The sequence below is a fragment of the Sus scrofa genome, chromosome 5 (assembly GCF_000003025.6).
Source record: "Sus scrofa isolate TJ Tabasco breed Duroc chromosome 5, Sscrofa11.1, whole genome shotgun sequence".
In the NCBI taxonomy this organism is placed as follows: Eukaryota; Metazoa; Chordata; class Mammalia; order Artiodactyla; family Suidae; genus Sus; species Sus scrofa.
Genome location: NC_010447.5, coordinates 85,632,117 through 85,651,895, shown reverse-complemented (window position 1 = coordinate 85,651,895; position 19,779 = coordinate 85,632,117). Strand labels below are relative to the sequence as shown.

Genomic DNA, 19,779 nt, shown 5'->3' with positions numbered 1-19,779 from the left:
ATAAATAGTGGGGAGAAAATCCGAAAAGGGAAAAAGGGGGATTTAAATTTAAATAGAATTTCTTTTAATGTTTCCCCCGTTGTACAAAAGTCCATCTTTAATTCATATTACAGTGAGTAATTTGTAATGCTGTGTCAAAATAGATATGCAAAGAGGATATGCATTTGAATTTTAAATCTGATCCCTAAGTTTGAATTTAATATCATGCCCTGAGTCCTGTATGAGGAATGGGAATTTTGAATCTATTTTGAATGTCACAAGGATCAGCAATCATGCATACTGTTATCATTGTTCATTATCTATCATGACTTCTGAAAGGAACACGAAATGGCATTAATCACTATTTTCTACTACTAATAATATACTTTGAATGCAAATTTCACCATTTTCTAAATATCTGGCAGCAGGAACTTCTCCTTCATCACACCCACAAACCACTCCTTCCTCTTTATTCTGGACTTGCAGCTGGAAGCCTTGGTGACTAAGTTCAGGAGAAAATGCATCTCCCTCCCCATCCCCACAAAGGGAAGATTTAGACCTTACAATATTAAAGAAAAACTAAATTCCTGATCCAAACCCAGTATCTAGAATCACAAAATCATCAGGGCCCAGGGGACCTCAGGAGTCATCAAATTTGTCAGACAGGGAAATAAAGGTCCATCTGGTAAACTGACTTGCCCAAGGTCACCCAGCTGGTCAAAAGCAGAGAGGAACATGGAAACCCCAAAGTTCTAACTTCAAGCTGAGTGTTCTTCCCAAAATACAAAATGAGCAAAATAACATCAGCTTTAGAAGCAAAGTCTTTGGGATCAAACAGACCTGGGTTTGAATTCTGATTCTGCCAATTCTTTGCTTTAATTTCTTAATCTGAAAAATGCATAAGCTAACAATACATGCTAGTTATGTCATTATGAGGATTAAATGATATAATGCCCAGAAAGCAGTTAACTGTTGGCCTGACAAAAAAGTAAATACTCAATAAATATTAACAACACATTAATAATTCATGTTGCCCAACAACAATTCCTGTTAGTATAAGTAACGTTTGTCTCCTACTCCCCCCAAAAAATACAAACACAAACACTTATATATATGAAATGCTTGAAACCTAGAGTGGAAGTAATGAAACTTGCTGATGTATCGATCAAACACTGGTGATAACAGTCAAGACCTCAAGTGAAACCCCAGGTAAGGAAAGCTGTCAAAGCAAACCAGAGTTTTCAATTTCCCTACACTGGTATATCAGCGGATGAACAAAGAAAGCGACCATCCTATTTCAACATTAAGCAACCTTGTGGGATGAGAGAGAACACACCCTTGAATCCATTTAACAGAGGAGCAAATGGAGGCTCAGAGAGGTCATGAGTGACTTGCCTAAGATTATACAGTTGGTAAGGATGGTGAAGATGAAGTCTGGACTCAAAACCAGTGTTCTGCTTCATCAAAAGAGAAAAACAAGAGATTCAGAGACAACATCACCAATTACAGGTCAGATCTTCTCCAGTGTGTCTTCAATGGCCTGTAAAATGATCCTAGGGACCTCGTTTGTCTGCCCAACCAACTCCCAACACATAGCTGTCCCCTTTAGCACAACTGGGAGGTGAGCAAACACGGTAATGGAATAAGAAAAGGGAGCTGGGTGGACCTAATCTAGCCCAGTATGGTATGTGTGTTTGTGTGTGTGTGTGTGTGTGTGCATGTGGGGGAGACACAGAGAGGTTGACTAGTGAGGCTAATTCCTTAACCAAAAAAGTTCAGTTTATTGCTACCAGGACAAGGGTCCTAGGTACTGTTAAGGAGCCATGGCCTAAAGGCCAGAGCTGGAATAAGGAGGTCATTGTGGCAGTTGCCAATCTAGAAGCCTTAGACCCTTATTGGAGATGGAGACAAGGGTATTCAGCAGAACTCTCTCCAGTCCGAACACAGTATGCGCTGAATGATTTGAGAGGCTGTCAAGAGTTTGGACTCCACAAGGATGTTGCTCCAGTGTGGCTGTATTGGTCTGGACTTTGGGGTTCAAATGATATGGCCCAATAATTTATCCTCTCAATCAGGACACTTCTGAGAGTGAAGTAAGACACTATTAAAAATTATACCGGGACAATAGGTATAAACTAGGACTGTCCCAAAAAGAGAACATACGTTCACCCTAGTTTTAAGTGCTGGAAATCAAATCAAACCGGCTTAAGCAAAATGACATTTAGTGATGTCAGTGTTTGAAAAGTCCAGGGGTAAGTCTGGCTTTTAAGGATGCCAAGACCCCCTGATGTCTCCAAGACTCAGTCTCTCATCTCTCTGTTCTGCTTTCCTTCTCTCAGACAAGCCCAGGAGTCCACATGATAGCCCCTGGAACCTCCAGACTTACATCCTACATCCCAGCAACATCAGCTTCTCTTTCTCAACACTTTACCCAAGTCCCAAAAAAGAGTTTCATTGGTCCACTTGGGTCACAAGCCCATTCTTGACCCAGTCACTTGACTCAGGCTAATTGGTCAAATCTGTATCTTAAGGCCAGTTCTGGACTTGAGGATAAGAGAGAAGAAGAGTCAAACCGCATGGACAAAGCTTGGTCAAGATATGCTTTCCCAACGGAAAAGCAAGGCATAAGTTCGCAAGAAGGGGATTATGCTGGACAGACAAAATCAATAATGTTCACTAACTCCAGGACTTTTGTAGCTAATAGTAGTAGATAACATTTTTGTGTAAGAGCTCTATGTGCCAGGATCCACATTAATGGCTCTATCTGGATTATCCCATTCTAAACACTTCTATAAGCTAGATACTTTATTACACGTATATTATAGATGAGGTAACTGAAATACACAGAAAATTAAGTAACTGGCCCGAGTTCACAAGCCAGCACATGAAAAAGCCAAGATTGGGAAGCCAGGCAGTCAGATTCCAGAACGCATACTCTTAGCTCTTACCCAGGGCATCATACCATGTGCAGACTGCAAGCACACCTGGTTAGACATCTCAGAACAATAGGGGAGCGGTATAGAGTGGATTAGAAGAAAGAATTTAGAGCCAGTCAAGGAAAGCATCCTCTCTGTTGACTAACATCCCAAAAGCCCTGATACAGATTACTTCAGTACCTGACAGAGTCCTGAGGCCACAGTCAACCGTTTCTTGGGAGAAGCACGTGAGGCTGTATCTGTTTGGTTTCATCTGTATCTCTAAAATCCCAGCAGGGAAGTCTCTTGACACAGCTGAGAGGGTATGCTCCAGCAGGGAGTCCTATGAATTCAAAAAGCCCTCCATTAACAAACAACAACAAAAATTTAATCTCAAGTAATGGGGAAAAAAAAAGAAAGGGATGTTTATAGACTACCTTTTTTATAGCAAAGAACTTCTAATTATAGTTATGCAAAAGGGACTTTAAAGATTTCAGAAATAGGAGTTCCCGTCGTGGCGCAGTAGAAATGAATCTGACTAGGAACCATGGGGTTTCTGGTTCGATTCCTGGCCTTGCTCAGTGGGTTGGGGATCCAGCGTTGCTGTGAGCTGTGGTGTAGGTCGCAGACTCGGATCTGGCATTGCTGTGGCTCTGGCATAGGCGAGCAGCTACAGCTCTGATTAGACCCCTAGCCTGGGAACCTCCACATGCCATTGGTGTGGCCCTAAAAGGACAAAAAGACAAAAAGACAAAAAAAAAAAAAAAAAAAAGATTTCAGAAATAATTTGGTTATGTCAATTCAGATCATTAGTTGGCAACTTTTAATGCAAGTATATTTAAATATATGTGGCCATGTTTACTTATATATTTCTAAAGTAGATCTGAATCACTAGCTGATAGATACATAGTACAAAGCAGCTTGTGTGTAACAGGAAAATTGTTCAATCTATCTTCCTTTATAACTGAGCCTCTACATTCTTGATTTATTGGTATGGTTCAAGAAATCTGTCCCACACAGTTATAGGGAATCACTTTCATTTGTATGCTAACTGCTTTTGATTTTTTTTTTTTTTAGCATCATCAGTAGCCTTGATGATTGATTTTAAGTCTAGCTAAACCCATTTGTATTACACATATTCCCCAATGGGAAAGAGATTAACTTAGCAGACAGTACACTTCATGGCACAAAGAAAGTTCTGGCTCATTCTACTGACATTTGAAAGTATTCATGGGACCCACATGAGTAAGGCTTCTGGGCTTTCAAAAGAGAGATGGTAGCAACAACCCAAAAAAGTAGGTAATTCTTTAATGAAATGACACAATGAAGATACACATAATAGATAAACAATTACTCAAGAATTTAGTCTCTGGGATCAAGACTCTAGGGTTTGAATCTTAGCATCACTGCTTAACAGATTTGTGACCCTAGGCAAGTTGCTTCACCTATCTTCATTTTCACACCCCAAAATCAGAGCCACTAGCACTATCAACAACATTGAGTTGTTAAAGGATTATGATGCGTGTGTAGCACATTTGGCATGGTTCTTGGCTCATAGGAAGCCCTCAGTAAATATCAGCTGTTATTATTGTTGCTGTTATTGTTATTATTGTTTTTGTTGTTAGAGCTGCAAGGAGATAAACACAAAGATACCCCTCTGGCCACCAGATACCTAACAACTTAAGGGGAGTCCCTCAAAAAATATCAACAATTTTCACTTAGCCCATTGTGATTTCTCTGCACATGGGCTAGAATTTATTCTTTTGACTATCAACCCACATTTGTCACAATGTCCCAGTCAAATAATGAGATGGGGTTATTATTCCAAGATACTTTTAATGAATACAGCAGTAAGTTTTCATTCATTTCAGAGTCTGCCTTCTTGATTCGTATCATATTCAATCATATATTATTTGCAGACCACATAAATGAGGTCTTTAGCCTACATTTTGCCTTGCTATATTATATCTTTTGCCCCGCAACAATGCCACCAATTCTCAAAAAACTTATATCATTCCTAGTTGTAACATTGCAAAATCCAAGGGTGGACTTCACATTATAACTGAGGCAGGTACCAGACAGCACATTTCCCATCCTTGACCCCAGCTCCCTGGGAAAGCTCATATGATACATAATGGACCTTTCTGTGGTTTCTGCCATCCATCCATGTTCTTTTCTTTGATGACATCACTGGATTTGCTTTGGAGAAGTCCCTCTAGCCCACTGCACTCAGTTTCAGTGAAGCTGCCAGATACAGTGCCAGCTGCTCCTGGGCACAGAATGGACACATGACCTGTATGTGTTTCCTAAGGGTACTGAAAAAAATTACCACAAACTTGGTATTTCAAAACAACAAAAACGTATTTTCTCACAGTTTAGGAGGACCCCAGTCCAAAACCAAGCTGTCAGCAGGGTTGGTACTTTCTGGAGACTCTCAGGGAGAACGTGTCATCCCACACCTCCCTTCTAACTCGCTGTCAATCCTTGGTGTCCCTCAGCGTATAGACACGTCACTCCACTCTCTGCCTCCATTTCACATCACCTGCTCCGCTATACCTCCCTTTCAGTTCTTCCTAAGGACATTCTCAGCAGAGGCAGGACTCACCCTCATCAAGGATGGCCCCATCTCTACCTTTTCCTTAACTACATCTCTAAAAAACCCTTATTCTAAATAAGGTCGTGTGTTTTGAGGTCCCGGGTGGCCAGGAATTTTGAGAGGATGCTACTCAATCCATTCCATGACCCAAGAAGTCCAATCCAACTCTCTTTCCCTGGAAAACCGAAAGAACTGAAACTATTTGCAACACATTCATTCTACCAGGAGAATGCCGGAGAGATTGCTACTAGCTCCAGAAGCTTATGTTACAGACGCGTCCCTGGTCTCCTACATTGCATGACTGAACTATTCAGAGTCTCCTTCATTCTGTGCATGACACAATATCCTGGCAATAAATTCCCACGTAGCTTAACTGGTGGAAACAGGTTCTGCTACTAGAAACCAAACACATCTTAAGCAGAGACTACAACATCTAGGCCACTTCAGTACTGAAATGTAGAAATAAGAACAACAGATGTCAAGGCCTGCTTTTCACACTTTCCACAGACTAAACAGTCCTTTGATCATAGCTTCTCCATCCATATAACTTAGAATCCTTTATTTCTGGACACTTTACCTGCTTGTCATAATAAATTTTCTAGAAGTCTTAAACATTTAGGCAAGCGAGTAGGTGATAGTTCCTGGCATCCTTCCAAATCCTGAAAATGCTGACAGACTGACTAAACTAAGAAGTTATCTTATAATCCTAGGGCAGACTAATTAAATCCTACACAATGACATTTTTGGCTAAAAAATAATAACTATACTAATTAGCCCGTTAGAAAATGTTCATATCTCATTGTGCCAAATGAAGGGGGATTCCTTATAATTGTTCCTATAGGATTGCAAGTGACTGCTGGGGACACGATCTAATTGCAGGAAACGTCATTACCTCCTAAGTCCCATCACCCACTTAACTACCAAAGAGGTTCCCACCCGAACAGTGAGGAGGAGTCAGAGCTGGATGGGTTTCCTAGAATCATGCCTCATTACCACTGCACTCCAAAGTTTTCAGGAACATAATGAGTCTTTGAAAGTGGAATGAATGTGGCCTCTGAGGTCCCACCAGATCCCACACTGTCTCAGGACACAAAGAAGCCAAAATGCTAACAAACTAGTACAGAGTGAACAATTAAAACACTGCAAACTTTGAAGGCACCATGGAAGCTATATAGCAAGCATGCTTATGAAGAACATTTGGCGCTTTCAGGAAAGCATTTTTTTGTTTGCTTTTTTGATATTTACATTTGCCTTTGTATTTGCTAAGATATTTACATTTTTTAATTTTTAAATTTTTATTACAGTTGATTTACAAAGTTGTCCATTTCTTTTTTTTTTTTCTTTTTTTGTCTTTTTTAGACCCACACCCATGGCATATGGAATTTTGCAAGCTAGGGGTCAAATCAGAGCTATAGCTGCCAGCCTACACCACAGCCACAGCAACGCCAGATCTGAGCTGTATCTGTGATCCACACCACAGCTCACAGCAACGCCATATCCCTAACCCACTAAACAAGGCCAGGGATTGAACCTGCATCCTCATGGATACTAGCTTTTTACCGCTGAGCCACAATGGGAACTCCCAAAGTTTTCAATTTCTGCTGTACAGCAAAGGGACACAGTCATACATACATATGCATTCTTTTTCTCATATTACCTTCCATCATTTTCCATCATAAGTGGCTAGATATATTTCCCTGTGCTATACATTGCTTATCCACTCCAAATACAATAGTTTGCGTCTATTAACCCCAAATTCCCCTTCCCCCTTGGCAACCATAAGTCTGTTCTCCAAGTCCATGAGTTTGTTTCTTTTCTGTAGATAGTTTCATTTGTGCGATATTTTAGATTCCACATATAAGTGAAATCATATGCTATTTAAGTACAATCCCTAAGAATTTACTAAATGTCAAGCAGAGAAACTAAAATGTTAATATATGGCAGAGGTCAAAATTGAATTAATACCATGGAGGCAAATTACTCAATTGGATACCATTTAACCAATCTAGGTGGACACCTAGTATGTGCCTGACATGGCAGTAGGCACAGCAGAGGATCAATGATGAGGAAAAAGAGGCTATGACGCCCAGAAAGTTTACAATCCAATAAGAAGGATGTGAGAAGAAAACAAACTCCAGAAATATAAGGGGAAAAATGTTATGAGAAACAAAGTGCTAGAGGAGAAAGGATTAATCAGCTGCAAAGATCAAGGAAGGCTTTCATAGAGGAAGTAAAATTAGGGATGGTCCTTGACTGACAGATACGTAGAAAAGATTAACCAGATGAAAAGTCAACCCAAGCAAAATCATAAAGACAGGAAAAAACAAGGTATAGCCAGAGGATAGAAATTAATTTCGTTTTTCTGAGACATAGGGCCCAGGAAAGAGGGAGACATGGCTGGAAACCTAGGTTGTAGCTACCCCAAGGAGGGTCTTACAGGATAAATGCAGTTTTTTCCACTCAAAGATGGTAATGGGGTTTTTCAAGGATGCAATCTGTCCAGCACTAGCTTTAGAAGGATTCATTTGGAGGCAATGCAAATGATAAATGGGACCCAGATAGACCAATCAGTTGAGAATCTGACTAAGTTTAACCAGAAGAGTTTGGAAAGAAAGCAGGAAGACACATATGCAAGAGATAGGATGACATCCAAACCCAGAATAGAAGCTCTTGACCCTTGGCAGACTCTCACGAGTAACATTATTAAAATCCTAAAGGCCAGGGCCCACCCCAAACCAATTACATCAGAACCTCTGTGGAAGGGCCCAGGTATAGGGATGTTTGAAAAGCTCACCAGTTGATTCCAACACAGAGATAGTACTGACACTCACTTATTCTTCAAGATATAGTTCAGGGACCAGCAGGCCCGAATCACCTGAGAGCATGTTGGAAATACAGACTCTCATTCCACTGCACTCAGAATATGCACATTAACAAGATCCAAGGAAATATGCCCTTGCACATTTAAGTTAGAGAATCACCAACAGATGCTTCTGGAACAGGCCTTGAGATGCTGCAGGTCTAATCAGAATCCAGATGATTATTATTGGCTTAATGCAGGTTCACAGACAAGACCTGAGAATGTGTTAGAAATGCTGACCCTGTGCACAGGCTGTCACTCACTGGAGCTTCTGCTCTGTTCCTGAAGTCCAGTTTCTTCCCTTTCGCTCTGTGTCCTAGCATCCGACCTCATCTCTGCAACATGTCACAAGCTTCACAGGTGTTAAAAACAACTCCAGGATAACAATTTGGCTGTTCCTCAAAAAGCTAAACATAGAATTACCATATGATCCAGCATTTGCATTCCTAGGTGTATACCCAAAAGAACTGAAAGCAGAGACTCAAGCAGACACCTGTACACCAGTGTTCATAGCAGATACAAGCACGCGCGCGCACACACACACACATACACACACCCCTCAACTTTAAAAATCTAGTAAATTCTGACACAGGCTACAGTATGGCTGAACCTTGAAAACACTATGCTATGTGAAGTTAACTCAGACACATAGGACAAACATTGCTATGCGTCACTTATATGAATTATCAGAAATAGGCAAATTCATGGAGACACCAAGTAGATTACAGGATACCAAGGGCTAGAGGGAGGAGAGAATGGATAATTATTCCTTAATGATTACAGAGTTTCTGTTTGGGGTGATGAAAAAGTTTTAGAAATAGATGCACAACATTGTAAATATGATTAATGCCACTGAATCATATACTTTAAGTGGAAAATTGTACATTACATATATTTCCCCACAACTAAAAGGAAAACAAATTCCATAACCACTATATATCTGAGGGCTCTAAGCCTCTTGCTCCTGATCTCCCTATCTACACCTTACTTGTGTGGACTGCTCCCATTCCCCAAAGGGGAAACTCCCTGGGCTCCACCCTAAACTCACATTGACACCAAGGGGACAGAGTCTTGATTACACACAGATGCTTCAAATCAAAACACTTAGCCTTTTTGTTTTCTTTTTTTCAACCATACCTGTGGCATATGGAAGTTCCTGGACCAAGGGCTGAATCAGAGCTGCAGCTGCAGGACTACACCACAGGCACAGCAACATCAGATGCAAACAGCATCTGCGACCTACACCACAGTTTGCGGCAACACCAGATACTTACCCCACTGAGCAAGACCAGGGATCGAACCTGGGTCCTCACAGAGACAACATCGAGTCCTTCACCCACCAAGCCACAATAGAAACCCCAACATTTCACCTTTAACCCCTCTCTCTAGGGTACTTGGAGTGTCACTAGCCTTCAACTTACAGTGGGTCCTCCAGTCTCTGCCAGGAATGCTGCACTGGTCATTCACTCTAAACAATCCCAAATTGGTCCAAACTCTTTGCCCCAGCATTCCTAGGGGGTACTCACAACACTCAGTATCTTAGCTGTGTGACATCAAAAAAAAAAAAAACCCTACATTCAACAAGCCAACACTTCTAAGGGCAGGAGGGAAAAAATCCATTTCACACAAGAAAATGCTTAATGCCCAGAACCCATGAGACTTAAAATGACCAAGATGAATAGAGTGAAAACATGAGTCTTCTTATTCACATTCTCTTCTTGAACCAAGAGGGTCCAGCTTGATGTCTGGTACAAAGACAAAGTGTTCTGGGCAGATTTTCCAGAGTAATCCAAGATCCCTGAGTCCCTCTACACGGTGACTTAATTTCATGTTTTTCGTTTTAAGGAGAAGGGATTTGGATAAATGTTCTAATGTAGTAATTAGCAGTTACATTAATAGCATTGATTTCCCATTATGTTGTCCCATTATTCTAATTATATTTCTCTTTAAACAATTTTTCAGACTGCAATCTTCTACTTCAATGAGCCTAATACCTCGAATAACCTCCTCTCTCCATTGTCCACCCAAATTGGTAATGAGTCCTGCACTATTTAACCTCACGTCACATTTTTTAAAAACCATTCCAAAGAGCCCCGGGTCAGTGTTCTCTCTTGAGCAATTACCGCCGGGACCCAGAACCAACGTTACAGTAATCAAAGCAGGTGGCCATTTGGCAGGGCGCTATACAAACAGCTCCTTGACATCCCACTAATATGCCTGAAATCCTACCCCTGAAGAGCTCTTTTCAGTGATTTGGGGGGTTTTCAGTCTTCAACAGTTGCTGAAAACAGAAAGTCATACCACAAAACAATCTGGAGAGAATATCACTTCATGTGAGCCCATACGATGTGCAAAATATTCTCAAGAATTGACACTTGCTGTATGTTTCATGCACTCGTCTAAGTGCCTTACATATATTAACTCATTTAATTCCCTCCCAAATATCTGTAAGGTAGATAATATTCTAATCCCTGTTTTACTTATGAGCAAAACTGAAGCTCATCCAAAATCATCTAGCAAATTAAGGGACACAGCCAGATTCAAATCTAATCAGGCTGCCTTCACAGGAGCTGTGCTCTTCATCACTGCTATTCTGCTCTCTGATACATCTCTTTTTCAGTCATCTCATGAGACAGGCATTTTATATCTGTTTGGACAGATGAAGCTAACGATCAGAGAGGTTAGATAGCTTACCCAAAGGCACACAGCTTGTAAGCATCCAGTTATAATACATATAAACCCAAGTATTTCTGACCCCAGAGACTTGCTCCATCCCCTCTGCTGCCTATCCAAGAAGACTATATCACAGCATCCAACCATGATGGCTATTTATGAGCAAGACCTAAAAAAAAACAGGAAATGACAAATAATGTAACAGGCAATATGGTCTACTGAGGGAAAGAAAGGCAAACAGGTGTGGCAGAGCCTACTAGCACATCAACAAACCTAACTCCTCGTCCTCCTAGGCACACACTGCATTTTCCAACATCCTTTGTAGTCAAATATTCAAGTGTCTGAGTTTTAGCCAGTGGCTTTAAACCAAAATATTTTAGCAAAATCCTCCGACTTTCTTTCCTTACACCCTTACTGAATGGAGAGGCCCTAAGAACCTAGAGCAGGAAGGAGCCACAAGAGTGAAGGAAACTGGGATCCTTGTTGCATGGAAGGCTACACAACAAGGAACACACCCAAAGATTTGCGGCAATAAGAAGTAAACTTATACTGTGTTGAACTACAAAGATTTCAAATTTATCTCTTAGAGCAACTAGTGTTATATCAAATAATATAAGATAAAAATTGAGTGTTGTCATCAAAAACTTAAAACACATGTCATTTATTTACAGTTGGGTTTTGACTAGAAGAGAAATAAGCAACTAATTCAGATTGGAAAGCTGGAGATCATGTGATATGTATCCACAAAGCGTTTGGTAAAGTTTTCACTGCAGGAACTTGAAAAGCACACATATGCCTCTTGGCTTTCATTCCAAGTGAAATGGGCTGCCCTTTGGATGTTTTGGGTAGCAGGGTGACATGATCTGATGGTATTAAAATTGATCACTGGGTTGAGAATAGGCTGGGGGTCAAGGGTAGAAAAACAAATTTACTGACCACGAAGAGTGAATTTGTGGGATGAAAACTCACCTCTGGCAGCCTAATGATGCTCTGCTCTCCTAAAGACTGTTTCTGAGCCAGTGGGCCAGACAAAGTTACCTTCACTTGTTCTGAGAACACTATTATTTCTGATCAATGATACTTCAAAACAAATTGAAAGTGGAGAAATGAGTTGTGTCAGAGCATTCAGTTTTTTCTTTGCTAAAAACTTCTTTCAGATGGTCTTAATTTTCTTTCTTATGATCTTATTTACATTAAAAAGAAATGAGGAGTTCCCGTCATGGTTCAGCGGTTAATGAACCCAACTAGTATCCATGAGGACACAGGTTCAATCCCTGGCCTCGTTCAGTGGGTTAAGGATCCGGCGTTGCCATGAGCTGTGGTGTAGGTTGCAGACACGGCTCGGATCCCCAGTTGCTGTGGCTGTGGCATAAGCCAGCAACTGCAGATCCGATTGGACCCCTAGCCTGGGAACCTCCATATGCTGTGGGTGCGGCCCTAAAAAGACAAAAAAATAATAATAATAAATGAATATCCAATTAAATAATTGGACACAGATGTTCGATTTACTTAAAGGATCCTTAAATACCTAATTTTGTTGCCTATGGAATCATGACTTCTCTCAATTTTGGATGTATGAAAATAGAAGTGATTTTTAGGAGTCTGCCAACTGTGACAGGGGCTGAGAGATTCACATGCGGCCATCCTGAGATACACCTACACAGTTCACTGAAACTCCCGAGGGCATAAGTATGAAGCCAGGTAGTAGGAAAAACTACCTTCCAAGCTTCAGTTTAACATCTCTCTGTCCCACCCTCAGGTACACCTGGAAAACACATTCCTCCATGGGACACACTGCATCTGTTGTCTGGTTACAAATAGCTGCATTACGTTCATTGTATCTCTGCCTACATCGCATTCTAGTAAAATCCTAAGAGATTTGCAGGCCTAGGAGCAGGATGTTTGGAGGACTATGAAGAAATAGGAATTCTAGCACATGGCATTTATCTTTCTCTTGTACTCAAATTCCAATTTAGCCAGTAATTAGAGAGCAACCACTGAACCCCACGCACTGGAGTCTGCTTAATTGCACAAGCCTGAGGGGTAGGCTTATATGTCCACAACTCATTTCTGATCCGTGTCATTACTGAGATTTACATTCTAGGAGTTCGGGCTCTAGTGGTTTGTTTGGGGGTTGTTTGAAAATTAAAAAAAACAAAAACAAAAAAAAACAAAAACTAGAGTGGATGGCCAGGGAGTCACAGTTTTTCTTAAATGGAGGAAAGACTCTCTTCCAAGTCAGTATTCAGATACCACATGCTCTCATCAATGATGAAATGATTCCTTGAAAGTGCTGAAAAGGGAAAGGCAAAATGGGACACCCACTGTTTTCCTGTTTGCTGACCATCATTCAAAGGTAGAGTTAGCCGTTATTGAAATAAACGGTGGAGAAAATATCAAAATAAGCCTATTACACTAGGACCCAACCATTACAGCCGAGGAAATAATACAATAAATCCTTTGAAATGAAGAAATGTAGCAAGAGGCACTTGAAAACTGAGAGGTGTTTTGTCACTAAATTGCAGCATTAATAGTGCTTTGATGCTCCTTGCTAAATTGTATAGTTCTGACACTCAAAACGAATATTAGGAAAATCATACTTATTTTAAACAACTCGTTAGCAGAAAGGAAGAAAATAAGATGATGTTTTAAAACCATAAATCTCCTTTATAACTAACTGTGAATCTGATGATGTTGGAAGAGGGAAGCAAATTGAAAGGAAAAGGATGATTCTAAACTGCATTATAATCTTGGGTGTAAATGAAATATTATCTCATCAGCCGAGGATAAGTCCTATTTGGAATATGATGTTGAATGCTAGCAATATTCCTTTTTTGATAATGATGGGAAACTAGGAATCACGGAAGAAGTTACTTCTTTTTCCATTACCAGCAGGACACTAATGTCATTTCTATATACCTGTGATCTTTTTTTTTTTTTTTAACAGATTTTTCTTTCATCCAGGTATACCCATCTGTCTCAACTAATGAAATATCGCTTGAGTTTAGGATATTTAATACATACAAAAAAAATTCAAAGAATAAAAAGGAAATTGGATGCTCACAGCACACTGCCCCATGGGCAAGGTTTAACTGGCACCATTTTTAGACTTCCGTTAATGCTTGCCTGGTACTCTAGATGTCTGTTTACCCGATCTCATTTTAATTTGTTAAAAGAAGTTGAGTCATGACTCAGCTATAATGTGGCAGCATTTGAGTATTAAACAAAAACACAAATCTGGCAGTGCATCCCTAATGATATGCAGCAAGCTCATTTTTCTTCATATCATTTATAATGCAATCTTTTTGGTTTGGGGGAGCATTTCTATGGCACATGGTCATGTTTCAACTTTATTTTATTACTCCTAAGCTACTCCCATGTTGTTAGTCCAACCTGAAGTCAACTAATTCTGAAATCTGTTGTCTTAGAGACATGCGGAAACACTTAGGAAAATATATTTTTTTCATGCAGTCGCTGCACCAAAAAGCAGGAAACGTCTGGGCTGTTCTAAAACTCTTCTGTCTGTGCACAAAAATGACAGCTAGGTTTCAGAGTTCCCAGTGTCTTTAGACATATGCAATGAGTCTTTCTCATCTAAATTTTTCATTCTAAATAATGCATGCTTCTGTCATTAACCAGCAGACCGAAGACCCCCCCAAGGGGTACCTGGCTGTCTTAACTTGGGTCTTAGATGAAGGAAGTATTGGGGAGGTGATCTTAGGAAACACCATGAGCAAGTAGGGAGAGTGGGAAGGAGAAGGAAGATCAGTGAAAGGTGGGTTAATAAGGGATTACTCCCTGGGCAACCCAGACTCTATCCCACAGTGGACTCTGTGAACCGTTGTATATTGCTGAAGGGCAAGGAAGCAGGTATTAATCTTTCCATGTCTAAATCTCAGTGTTTGAGGGTTACTCCTGGGGCATGAACTCCTTAGCACTTCTGAATTACCCTGAGTCCTAACCAAAGCCACTCTAGCAGCCAGAGAACACCCTGGGTCAGAAAGCTGCAGGAAACCACCTACAGGTATAGGAACTTCCATGTTGGTACTGCCAAGAGGGCCAAGGACATACAAGCAGAACCTGCCAGCAAATGCTACAGCACTGCGAGGTAGGATGCTGACAGGCTTGTCTTGAATCTGCAGGGAAGCAAAACTTAACACCTCAAAATGTGTCTCTTTGGCATGAGGATTATTTTGTGCTGAAAACAATCAAGTCCCATATGACTCAGGAAGAAACTCTGATCTTCCCTATAGCTGCCTTAAAAAAATGTTGATACAGGACCTGACATTGACCAGCTTAAACTGGTTTTGCCTCCTTATATAGGTTGTTTACTAATCAAATCTTGAGTTTTATATATATATATATATATATATATATATATAGAGAGAGAGAGAGAGAGAGAGAGAGCTGTCAACTAATCAAATCAAAGACAGAACTGCACGTGTGCGAGACAGGAACCCCCTATCTCCCAGATGACCCTGGAACCAAGAATCTCCAGTCTACAGAACTCAAAGAATAGAAATGTCGCCAACAAAGCCTTTTACAAAGAGAGAAGGCCTTCAATAAGGAGAATCTGGATTCCAGCAGCACAAGTAGCTTATGTGGACTAATTCTAGACTTGCCAATCAGCTTCCAAGTTTGAAAATCCCTTAACCCCTTAAATTTCTGCTCCAAACCTTATAATCAGGGAGACAAGTTTAAGCTGTGCCTCCAAAGGCCTGTCAACCACTTAATAAAGCTCTTCCTTTTCTCAAAAGCCTGTGCCATAATATTGGCTTCTATGCACATTGGGCAGGGAGCTCCTGCTCCATAACAGGCCATAACGGGCTCACTGAAATCACTTCTTTGATATGCACTATAACTATCTAGGGCCAGTGTCCTGGTTTTCTCCATCCTAAATCTCCTCAGTGTGCAAAGTCGGAGATGGCTACAGTGGCTGATGGTTTTATGGCAGCAACATCACTTACACACTGATGTAGCAGATGACATTCTTCATCTGCAGCAGTGATACCCACTCTTACTTCTATCCCTCCAGCAAAGCTCCAGTCCTCTTGAGTTAATGGTACCACCAGGTCAAAGTCACCTTTGTCCCAACCCCTAAACAACTGAACCTACAAGGTGAAAGTGTCATAACAGTAGCTGTCATCAGGTAGTCCTAACTGTTAAAAAGAATACTGGGAGTTCCTGTCGTGGCGCAGTGGTTAACGAATCTGACTAGGAACCATGAGGTTGCGGGTTCGATCCCTGCCCTTGCTCAGTGGGTTAACGATCCGGCGTTGCCGTGAGCTGTGGTGTAGGTTGCAGACGCAGCTCGTATCCCGAGTTGCTGTGGCTCTGGCGTAGGCCGGTGGCTACAGCTCCGATTCAACCCCTGGCCTGGGAACCTCCATGTGCCGCGGGAGCGGCCCAAGAAATAGCAACAACAACAACAACAACAACAAAGACAAAAAAAAAAAAAAAAAGAATACTGCACCCAAGTCCTAGCTAACGTCTTTTGATTTTTATAATGCCTAGCTTTTAAGATTCTAGTCCTACTTTGTTCCCCCTCTCTGTTAAAAAAAAAAAAAAAAAATGTAGGAAAAAAACTAACAAACTCATGCTCCAAGTTTATTCTGTAGCTAAACTATGTCTCCCTGGATCTGGGTTCTCTTGCCATTTGTAAAGTGTCAGTAAAGCCCTCAACTCCACAGACCACTGGGAGATATGGTTCTCCCTCCTCTTTGTATACACAGCTAAGTATCCCGAAAGTGTTCCTCCTGATCTGTACTTACAAATATGTGTCCCAGGGAAGAATCCAAAATGAGAACACTATGCTGTCTTCTATCCCTGGGAGCCCTGCTACTGACATTTCAGAGGAACCAAAGGATTGAAGGAAGAAAAGAAAGAGGGTAGGGAATGGAGAATCCTAACATCCATGAATGTGTCTTACTGTACATTCATTTGCATTGGAGTCCATCAGCTTTCTAGCACATTGGGTACCTAAATTGTACACTTATTTGTATGTGTGTTTTACACAGGAAGACTGAGGCAAAAGAATTATTGATATGGCCCTCAATTTTACAAAAGCAAATGAATGGTTAATGAAAATCTACCCACTTGGTGAATTTTCATATCTTATTCTGATGTGGCTGCATGTCTGGATGGCAGGCTGAATTATAAATAGTTGATGCTGTGGCCTGATACAGCAGTGCCTACTGAATTGTTGCCTCCATAAACCTTTAATGTGTTGCGCTGTGGAAGCGAACCAATTAAAAAGTTTTGCCAGTTTGAATCCTTAATATAAAATATCTTCAGCAAGGAGATAAACATCTTTGATGCCTCTGACTGCTTGCTAAGCTAAAACTTTATTCAAACTGTCTTTGTAATTTTTTTTTAAATATATATTCCTGTGATGTTTTGCTCTTATATTTGTACTAATTGAATATTTGGACATCATTAAGCAAGAATGCTTGCTGAACTTTTTTGCTCCCCCTTTTGTAAAATGAAATTTCAGGACAGACTTTTTAATTTGTTCAGGGCCTCTTTTTTGCTAAATTTGTTTGTATCTCTAACTATTCCATTCTGACCTCCCTGGCATCAATGTGAAGAAATGCTCTGAGAAAAAAGCTGATAGTTATGTTTCATGGGAGCCAAAGTTCTCCTTGCAAATTAAAATTACATTCCACTTTGCTGAACACTAAGAAAATCAGCTTTGGAAAATTACCTCAGCCCTAAAGATTGGGCTGCCACTTACCAGTCAAACTCTGTTCCTTTAATGCGCATCTGTGAGCAAACATGCTTGGCTCTGACTCATACTGGACTAAACAAAATCTCATTAATAGACTTGGCCTAAAAAGCACTTGAAAAGACAGCTAATCATGTTCTACATGATAGGAAATGTCACACAAAATCAGAATGGAGGTGAATTTTTGGGCAAGTACTTCCATCAGAGGACTGCACCCTCTCCAAAAAAACAGTTTAGAGTGTGTTAAAGTTGACCTTCCAACTGTGCCCACCACCCAAATTAGATTATTAACAAGCTATTTTTATTTTTTTATTTTTTTTTAATTTTCCCACTGTACAGCAAGGGGGTCAGGTTATCCTTACATGTATACATTGCAATTACAGTTTTTCCCCCACTCTTTCTTCTGTTGCAACATGAGTATCTAGACATAGTTCTCAATGCTATTCATAACAAGCTATTTTTAAAATGAAGACCAGAAGAAAAAAGAAAGAAGGGAAGGTGGCAGCTTGCTTGTGACAGGGAGAAAAGAGGCAGTAAAAATGGTCTGGGCACTGCAATAGCACTGGAGTTACGGATGTAAATGCGGAACTGATTCTGCCCTCCTGGGGCTTGCTGTATAGAGGGAAGGGAGACTGACAAAATGAAAGGAAAACAAAAACGCAATTACAAAATAGTAAAAGTATTGCTTGAATTGGGACTGCAGCAAATAAAGAAGCTCGAAAGTCCACTTAGGGAAGTCAACATCTTACAGAGAATGCAGAGTTGAGTCTCTGAGAATGAGCAACTCAGAAGACAAATGTGGGAAGGACACTGCAGGCTGCAAGAACAGTGTTTGCACATTCAGTTTTGCCAGAGGAGAGGCTCAAGAGAAGAGGTGAGGCTAGACAGGTAACATAGAGCCCCTTCAAGAACGACCTGGAATGCTTTGCAAAGAAATTTGGATTTGGTTCTGCAGTTTGTCCAGAGCCAGTTAAGATTATTGTGTAAGGGAATAATATGATTCTACCTAATTATTAGAAAAATCTGTCTGTTTACAGTACAGAAGAGAGATTTGAGAGGTGTAAGAATATAGTCAAGGTGAACTCTGGGAAGAATAGGATCCCTACCACAAATACAGTGGTATATTTCTTGGGCCATGTCTATTAACACTCCCCAACGAAGGTCTCCAAATTTTATGAGGGGGACAACTGGTCTAAGTTAAGGCTCCCTAAAGGTGCAGCCTAAATATGGGAATAAATTGTAGAATTTAGACTTTCCATCGATTCACCCAAACATTATTTAAGTCAAGTTTTTTGTAAGTTTTGGACAGCTGTGAATCAAAGGTTATACTTCCTGGCACTTTCCTGGCACAGTTTCCTTGAAAGCCCATTAAGGACATGCATATACTCTAACTTCAGTGCCAGGTGACAGATTTAACTCTCCCAGTCATTTGAGACTGTGAGGCAATATGCCTCAACACATTTAAAATGGTGAACTCAGGGTTTAGCTATCCAGGTGTTGCCTTTATCTGATTTCAACTTCTCAAGAATCCCATCGGTCCAATTTGCTTTCCTTGAGTACATTTAGCACTAAAACATGAGGTGATAAAGCTTGGACTAGCACATATCCCTATTTATCTGTGCTGAGAAGATAGGTGAGGAAGAATTCAGAACTTCTGTGTCACTTAAACATGGATATTACATTGGCTAGGTCTTCATTACTAAGGTTATATTGTGGGTCTGTCTAGTAACATAATGCCTAGACATTGGGTAGCTTACATGCAGTAACTGTATAGAAACATAGCCTCAGACAGGTTAATCAGCACGTTATAAAGAAACAAGAGTTGGAATTATTGCCCAGATCTTCCTGAACCTAAAACCTGAGACATTCCATGATGCCATTCCACCATCTTGGAAGTAATGTTCCTTCCTAACTTAGTTTTGGCTTTCATTCAGGAATATAACTGAATTTCATCAAAAATACAGCATGAGCAAAGAATGGATTCAAACTTCTCAGATACATCCCCACACTAAAGTTTCCAAAGATTGGGAAC

At 40.5% G+C, this 19,779-nt stretch overlaps 1 long non-coding RNA gene across 1 annotated transcript in view; it reads right to left on the bottom strand.

The window, feature by feature from the left end:
• LOC102160458 overlaps window positions 1-19,779 on the bottom strand; it is a 569,575-nt gene that overhangs the window by 389,690 nt on the left and 160,106 nt on the right. Inside the window, exon 2 of the long non-coding RNA XR_002344204.1 lies at window positions 3,096-3,237. This is a non-coding gene — a long non-coding RNA (uncharacterized LOC102160458). The remainder of the gene's footprint in view (window positions 1-3,095; window positions 3,238-19,779) is intronic.